The sequence below is a fragment of the Cottoperca gobio genome, chromosome 1, assembly GCF_900634415.1.
Source record: "Cottoperca gobio chromosome 1, fCotGob3.1, whole genome shotgun sequence".
NCBI classification, from domain to species: domain Eukaryota; kingdom Metazoa; phylum Chordata; class Actinopteri; order Perciformes; family Bovichtidae; genus Cottoperca; species Cottoperca gobio.
The window spans coordinates 23,813,478-23,822,018 of NC_041355.1; the positions used below are offsets into that span (position 1 = coordinate 23,813,478).

Consider the following 8,541-nt stretch of genomic DNA (forward strand, 5'->3'; position numbering starts at 1 on the left):
TGTGTGTGTCTGTGTGTGTGTGTGTGTGTGTGTGTGTGTGTGTGTGTGTGTGTGTGTGTGCCAGAATCAGTACCTGGAGGGTTTGGGTGGTTGTGTAGCTCCTACATTAGTGTCACGTCTGTGCCTGAACTCGCACCTGCCACGCCCCCCTCTGTCTCCACTCACTCACCTGCACTGCATCCACAATCACCGGAATACTGATTGCCAGCACCTGTGTTCACAGCATAAAGTCTCCTCACTCCCTTCACTCCGCATCTGGCCTCGTACAAAGTGGACTAAACCCCATGGACTTCCTCCCCAGATTCTGCAACGCGATTTTCCTGCCTTTTGCCTTTTTGCCCGTCTGTCTGCCTGATCCCGGTATCGTACCGTTTTCTGTTTGCTCCGTTGGTTCTCGTTTGTTCCGAGTTCGACTCGTGTACCTTGTTTTGACGCTCCCTGTTTTGTACTTTTTAGTTCACTGTGCTTTTACGCCAGTCTCCTTATTTTCCAGTGCTTAGAGCCTGAGTATTCCTGAGTTCCTGATCCTTGTGTTCACCCCTCCCCTGTCTGTATGGTGTTTCCATCTGCTCGCTGGCTGAGCCTAATAAACTATTGTCAATTCCATCTCTGAGTCCTGACGTCCGTGACAATTAGACCCTCCATCACACAGTATCAGTATCAGTCATTATAATAGCAAGGAATAATTCAGAATGATCAAATTATATAAAGCCTTTACGGAGTTGTTTATAGCAACATATATACATAACCAGGTTAAAATACAAAAATGCAATCATTTAATATATTTACAAATCAAACAGTCAGCTTTTAAAATAAATTATAGGCCAACCAGTCTGACTGATAAATACAAAAAGAAGTAAATGTAGAGGTTTTTGTGTTTCTCAGGTTCCACTGACTGTCCTCAGGTTATGACATGAGGCGATACACTTTGCTGCAATCATCTCCCGTTTTGCCATTTCCACAAGTAAATATGTGAGTTCATCTAAGTCTGTTATGTTTTAAAATCCAGGGTGTATTTTTATTGTAATGGGGACATTTTTAATTCAGAGCTTGGTATTTGGGGCACGAGGTGTTATGTAGTTTTTCCTCTCTGTCTAAACCACAGCGGCTATTGGGTCCAGACTTTTCACAATGTTTTGCCTTTTGTTTCAGTGAAAGTTCAATTAATTCAGGAAATTGCATGTAATAAGAAATGTCATTTGTTGTTCGGCCACCGCAGGCCCTGGAGTGGAACACACACTAGATCATTTCTGGGGTAAGAAAACTCTTCCTTTTACTGTTCCTCATTTCACTGTGGACCTGGAGGCTATTTTAGTGAGCCAAATGAACTAACCAGGGCTGAAGACCTCCTATTCAGTTTGTAACCTCTCAATGACACACACGCAAATACACACACTCACACACACACACACACACCCTTCCCTTTCCTCTGACCCTGGACTGTTTTCCTCCACCGGGCTCGTTTACTTCTGAGGGACAGTCACACGCTGAAGGAAAATGGTTTTCTCATTGTCAGCAACCACTTTCTGCTCCGCTAATGGCTGTTGTATTTCTTCAACAATCCCGTTTATGTTTCTGTTGTTCCCTGCAAATATGAGTGCTCACTCTCTCCCTCCTGCTTTCTCTCTCGTCTCCACAACAAAACAGCACCACAGCAAAACTTCAGCCATTCAGTGCTCTTTAAATAGCACTTAATTTGTTTGAGTTTTCTGTGGTTTTCAGCCCCACCTAGATACTAGTGTATCCAGATGGGTCGTTTTTCAATTTTCCACGCTTTGCAAGGGGGTGACCATTGTCCTGGTTTCATTTCCGTGCTAATTGGTTGATTTATTAGAATTCATCATTGTTCTTGCTCTACATACAACTGTTGGTACTTGTGGCTCTGAGCCTGTAGTTTTCAGTATCAAAGCTTGATTAAGCCAGGAAGCGTGCTCAAAGTGATCCCAAAGCATGGCACAGATGTCTGAACCCCCACAGAGGGCGCACACGCTCTCTCCGTGTTTGCTTCCATCTGGACACGGTGCAGCGTTAGCGGGCGGCAGAAAACAAGCCGAGCTGGAGTGGAGAGCCAGTGGAGTGTCTTGTCGGCTGCGTTCAAATGGGAGTAATGAGAGAGCAACTTTGAAGAGCAGAGAGCACGAAAGATAGAGGAGAAGACCTCCGCATTTAGAGTCCGGTTCTAAGCGGGTCGTACAGTTTGCCTTTGTTATCAGATGCTGTTTGTTTTAGTCTTTGTCTCGCTGTTCCCTGGAAAACAAACGCTGGCAGCCACTGTGCCCCCGCTCCTAATGCCCTGTTTAGACTTCAACATGGCTGAGTAACTTTATATTAATAATAAAGTTACAAACCGGTTTTTTTTTGTCTCCACAGGCTGTTATGGGTATGCATCCCTTTCTAGAATGTTGTTTACTCATCAGTGTTTGTTCAATTGCTGCTGGAGGTGAATCTGATCCAGCCTGAAGACTGTAAACTGCAACATCGCTTCCTTTGCGCTGTGTTCCTGAGACTGGCTCTCCAATATGTTCTTTATTTGATATAATTGATATATTCCTCAGATGTGTACCCCTAGCTCGACACTATGACAAACATGGAATATCAATCACTGTTCTTTAATGGCTGACACTTGCTGATAGGTTGCATTCAGCCTAAAGGCCACTATACACTGTGCGCTAGCAGCAAGCTTGCAGGTTTATTGCATGTCACACAGTGTAAGATGGGTATAAAAGATGCAATCTGTTACAGACGATACACTATTGGTTTTGAGGCATGTCAGATTTTGTGATCAATTGCGTGTCATCCATCTCATGTTTTGAAAGTATAACAAAGATCCTACAAACTTGTTTTCTTTTCTCCTTTTTAAAAACTTTTCAAAAGTGTCTTTATGATTATGATGCTGCATTGGCTGCTGTTATGTGTGGTCCCCCCACCTTTAACTAGCTTTGAGTCGGTTGCTATGCTGGTCGCTACGAGATAATTTTTTGAAAAAGTATTGTCAACGAGCATTTTGATATGTTCCCTATCAAGATTTAGACATTTTGTAATTCTATGTTCATTAAAATGTTTCCGTATGATGGAAAGTAACAAGGAGACGTCAGTCAGTGCACAGCATGTAGCTTGAAAACAGACCTCAGTCTTCAAGCTCAAATTCACAAAGAAGCTGAAATGTGGTCTTTTCATCCATCGCTAAACCTGAACAAAGTTCTCCAATTCTTTATCTTTCTGGTTGGACTTCTGTAATCCCACTTATTATTGGTTGATTCAGAGTTCTCTCCTGGCTGAAATTGGTTCAAATTGCATTAGCAAGAACTTTCAAAGTGTGCGACTGTGTTCTGTTTCCTTTCACTGACTGCTGCTCAATGCTGCACCATGCTGTTACTGTAGCCACCGTTCAGTTCAAGTGGAGATGTTATCATAGTATTGTCTGTACATGTAATTGATTAATTATTGTCTCTTGTATTTCTGCATCGCCATTCTTTCTCTTTATTTATTAAACAAGACTAAGGGTCTAAAATGTTGATCTGATGAAGGCACTACAGGAAAAGTCAGGGAATCACTAAAGTCTGTAGGATTTGTATTACCTGTACACCATACCTGTCAACATTGTAATTTCAAAATAAGGGAAATGTTTTGCCGGACTCCGCCCATACTTTAACAGCTCTCAGCCACCAATGTAAACGTAAACACATAAGGGACGGGTATACATTCAGGAAATACATGTTTATTTAAAGTATGCATTACTTGTACAGACATGTTTATAAGATTTATGTATTTTATTTGATGAGTTATTATCATCAATATATTTGATGATGGATGAGTTGTGTGGCTTTTGTTTCCCCCGATGAGGATTTCCTTGCAATGGCAGAGTGAGGAAACATGTCCGCTACACTGCGACTGAAATCATCGCAGAAGCTGAAGGCTACATTATTTTTGACACAAAGCATCGACATCTTTCCCTCAGCTTTGGTCACTTGGTCTGCCTCCGACACAGTTCTTGTCACACATGAAGTCATTGACAGTGGATGTTTTTGTGCCTCTTGGCGTGCTTGTGCTTGGACGATTGTTCTTGCTGGCGAACAACGCTTATTCCACCGTGTGCAATGCTAACATCTGAATGGCACACTTTACAAAAAGCACGAGTTTGCCCGACTCTGCTTTTATTAAACAAGGGAAGGTCTCCTCCTATTTGTTCAGGTACTTACATAAAGTTTTAACTTGTTTGGCAGGTACAACTGCGTCTCTATCTATCTCCCGTTCACTGTGACTCATCCATATTGTTTACGTCTTCTTCTGTGTTGTTGTTCCTGTTTTCTTCTTCTGTGTGTTTACCGGCGGATAACGTTTTTCAGCTAATGTTAAACATAATAATGCCACCTTCTCTACGGAAGCCACTTTACACTTTTTTTAATTAGGCCGTTTTTAAATTCATTTTTAAAAGGTTAAAAATACGGGATAATCCTGGGAAAAACGGGAGGGTTGACAGGTATGCTGTACACATTTCCATGGTAATATACACAGTAGCTGCTTGCGTGGCTAAACATCTGACAATATGTCTAACCTTTGGAGTATAAACTCACAAAGTGTGACTGATCTTTTACTGTCGGGCCTAAATTGTTATTGTAATACACAACCCATTTCTCAGGACTCCTATTTCATGATATTCATGTCCATTTTTCTTAGAGATACTCAGATACAGTCACTTAGGCTCCATGCAGGAACTCCTCACATTTACTATTCACAAAGACTTTCTGATCCAGTAGCATTTACAGTAGTTCTTTAGTACTCACAGGCCACATTAATTTGACAGTTCTTCCGGCCTTTTCTGCAGACAGAAGTAGTTTGATGGACAGAAAACCCTGTGATGTCGGTTTTTCATTTTTGTTTTTAATATAATCAAAGATGCATCTAGCTTTGACCATCTCTGCTTTCTCTGTCCATCTCTTGCCTCTGTTTTCCCATTTCTCTCTCTCTCTCTCCCTCTCCAACCAGTATCCGACCTGTCTGGCATGATGGTCATTAAAGCTGAGCCAGCGGTGCCGGTGGGCCTGCTGCTTCCCTGCTTGCGTCCCTGTTGCACTGCACCGAGCTCGCTGGCCTGGAGCCGCTAACAAGCTGTGCATTCAGACAGTTGATGCTACAAATGGAGCTGTGCAGTGGACCAACTCCGGAGATGAACAACTGAAGCGCTGCTGAATCCCCTCGGCAAGGGAGGGAGCAAGACCTCCCACCCTCTACTGAAGCTTGGACTGGGGTGGACTCGCATTTTCTTCCAGCATAGAAATCTATTCATAATGTGTTATTATGCACTATAATACTCACTAATAAACAACGTATTCATAGGGTATATTCAAATGTGTGCAAACAAGCTACTATTTGTACACATGAGAATGGAAATAATAATTGTTACTTGAGTATTTATGTAACTAGTATTTATGAATTGTTGTTGTATTTACATGTTGCTTATAGTGAATATGGGAAGGAAAGCATGGTGCTGGATTGGTTTTATGACTACTACAGCTGACCTGAATCTGCCTCTTTTTTACTGCATTTAATAATGAGGAGCTTGTCCATGTTACCAAACAGAGGAGAAGCATTACAATAACACACCTGGTATTAATCCCGATGGTAATCACATGAAGGAGGATAAAGGATGGGAAACCTAGCATATAAAGAGGAAGGGAGGAGGATAGGGGGACAGAAAGAGAAGGAGATTAAAAAAAAAAGGACATTAAAGAGAGAGGGAGGAGGAAGAGAGGAAAGGACAGAGGAAAATGTTTGTCTGAGGAGCCGACACCAGCTGCACACTGAAGAAACCTAGTGTTTCTGTTTTTCTGCCTCTTTATTTCACTCTCCTGGAGTCTTTCTTTCAGTCTCAGATTGTCCTTGACTTGGTACTTTCCAACCTCATATTGTCTGACTACATGTCCGAAAATACCACACGAACACACACACACACACACAATCAGGCACATAACCTTCCAGTTGAGAGGGAGCAGAGCCTAGCCAGCGCACAGGGGAACAAACAGCCTGCTGCATTTACAGAATGGGCTCCCTGATGGCTCGGTCCTATCAGCTTCTATAATCAATGGAGGCGTCAGGGAGAGCACAGCCACAGCCCTCAGGAGGAAATGAACAGACTTCAGGCACCTGCCAAGTTCACAATAAAGAAATAAAAAGGTCCTGTTAATTGCAAAGGCTTTGATGCCGGAGAAAAGATCAAGCTAAAGAATTCATTAAATCCTTTGAAAATAAACTCTTCTTCATTCCTGCTCTTTACTAAATGGTGCTCTCAGCGAAGAGGAAGCATAGTGTAATCTGCATCCAGGGCAGACCTATGCATAGTCAGGCATTTCACAGAGCAAGTCCATGTTTTTTGTCCATTTAGCATTTCAATACAAGAAAAATAGCGAACGTGAAACTTTTCTGCCGTGAATATTACAATAATAGCGTCGAGATGACATGAGCACGGTGAGCGTTTTGATGGACACCACATATATATGCTGCCTATTAGTGCATGTGGTGCAGGGGAGGGAGCTGCCAGGCATATTTTAGTGTTATAAATGTGCTGAAGAGCCAATTGTGCGGAGAGAGGAGGTCTGAAAAAAGCTGGCCTCGGCGTGACAACATCCACGTGCTGTGATCGTTACAATATCAACAAACAGGTGAGCTGTGATGCTGGGGAATAGGGAGCCGGCTGTAGATTTGTCTACCCGTCTCGCCGTAATGATTTCTCCCAGTGATAGAGGGTAACCTTGAGTCCTCCGGGGCCTTGCTCTGCAGAATAAAGAGGACGCGTGTCAGGTAAAATGAGCCCGTTTCTGTCGCAGTTATTGTCATGTGAGCATCAACTTGATGGCATCTCTCAGGATGCACGTTAGTACTGAACTCATCCAAGTTGTGTATGAATATTAAGATTGATTTCAAGCCCTTGGTGTGTTTGTGCGTGTGTGTGTGTGTGTGGGGGGGGACCGAGATTAAGATAAAACACAATAATGTGCTCTTATCTCTTTGTTATTGGACGATGCTGGCCTTTCCTCAGTGTCTCACTTGTCTTTTAAACGTTGGACCAAGACAAGGAATGCAAAGTAGAGGAGTAAACATTAAAATACCTGCTTCTTTTTAATACTATTGCCATCTTTGGGATATTTGGCAAATCATTTTACTATTACAACTGTTACAAATTCTATTCATAATAATAATTATGTATTTTACTGGTCCCACTGAATATTCTGTGTAAAAAAGTGAAATAAAAATCAGAAGCAGATGTAACATAAGATCTAGTCTGTTTGACATTAACAAGATGTGGAACCAATAAGATGCAACTTAACATATTAAACATACATATTCTAATGTTAAAGATTAGCTTGCTGTACGGTGATTGCTTCTTCGTCAAAGACGTAGCTGTAGTGTTATCTTTTTATATTTGATGTATGTTTTGCAGTTCAGTCAAACATAGTTCACTAAAAGTATAGTAGAGTATATGTTAATATCTCTGTCAGTAAGATCTGGTTGTGGATTGATTCATTGATTACGGTGCAGTTATGGTCCAATATATTATTAAATAATTTATTCATCAAGTGTGTTGTCCATTAACTCCAGACTATGGCCTCAGAAATATATTATTGTGAGTGGGTTTTAACAATAGTTTCAACTGTAAAATAATTAGATTTGTCTAAACAACATCCAGTATGTTTCCTGGTTGTGTAGCTTCTACTGTATTACAGTACAGTAAGCTATGCTGCTGACTCACAACACTGACATTTGGACACACAGCATTGTTATATACATACATACAGTTGCACATATATGTATCAAGAATATTTGCTGAAAATGAAAAAGAAATTAATCTTGTGGCTTGAGTTCATATCATTTTCATTGTGAGCTTATGTCTGAGGTGCATGTGTGTACACATCTGCACTACTTGTGTTTCACTGTGGCCACTCAACATCTTTTCCTGCTCTGCTTGCATACACTTAATTACAGTGATGTAGTGTGTTACACTGCTACAAGCACAAACACATTTCTCAATTTGTTTTATTTGCCGGAGAGCACCGTGATGAACCCTACCTTTGTTAATAACCCTTGCAGGAGGCATGCAGGGAGTTGAAGTCAGTACTCAACTGTAACACAATTATTGTTTAAGCTGCTTCAATTCTTTGAAGCATTAATCTTCCTCGTGCTATTGATTTTTGTTGCTGTTTGAGCTCTTACAACATTTCTGAAGGGCTGTGAAATGGCAAAACTCTAGTATTATTGATTATATTAAGAGGTTTAAAAGGAGATGTTTACATTGTGAAAATCACCTTTTTTTATTACAATTATTATTGAATGAAGAGAGAAAAGGTTATTTTGGAATATTCCTTATGTCAACATCCTTTGACCTTTACGTGCAGGGTTGTAACATTTTAGGGGATGCCATCATAAGTGTTAATAGGAAAAATATCAAGTCCCTTTTCTTCCAAACAGATATATCACATATCACATTTCGGGATGAAGCCGTTAACATGTAGTTAAAGGAATTGTGGCTCAATTTTGTGAGTGCTG

The 8,541-nt window shown here is 41.1% G+C and overlaps 1 long non-coding RNA gene across 1 annotated transcript; it reads left to right on the forward strand.

Annotated features, from left to right (window-relative positions):
• Positions 1 to 319: 319 nt before the first annotated feature.
• Positions 320 to 6,296, forward strand: LOC115012735 (uncharacterized). The gene is made up of 4 exons (XR_003832721.1): positions 320 to 360; positions 886 to 972; positions 1,220 to 1,255; positions 4,987 to 6,296. It is a non-coding gene; the product is annotated as an uncharacterized LOC115012735 (long non-coding RNA).
• The last annotated feature ends 2,245 nt before the right edge of the window (positions 6,297 to 8,541 follow it).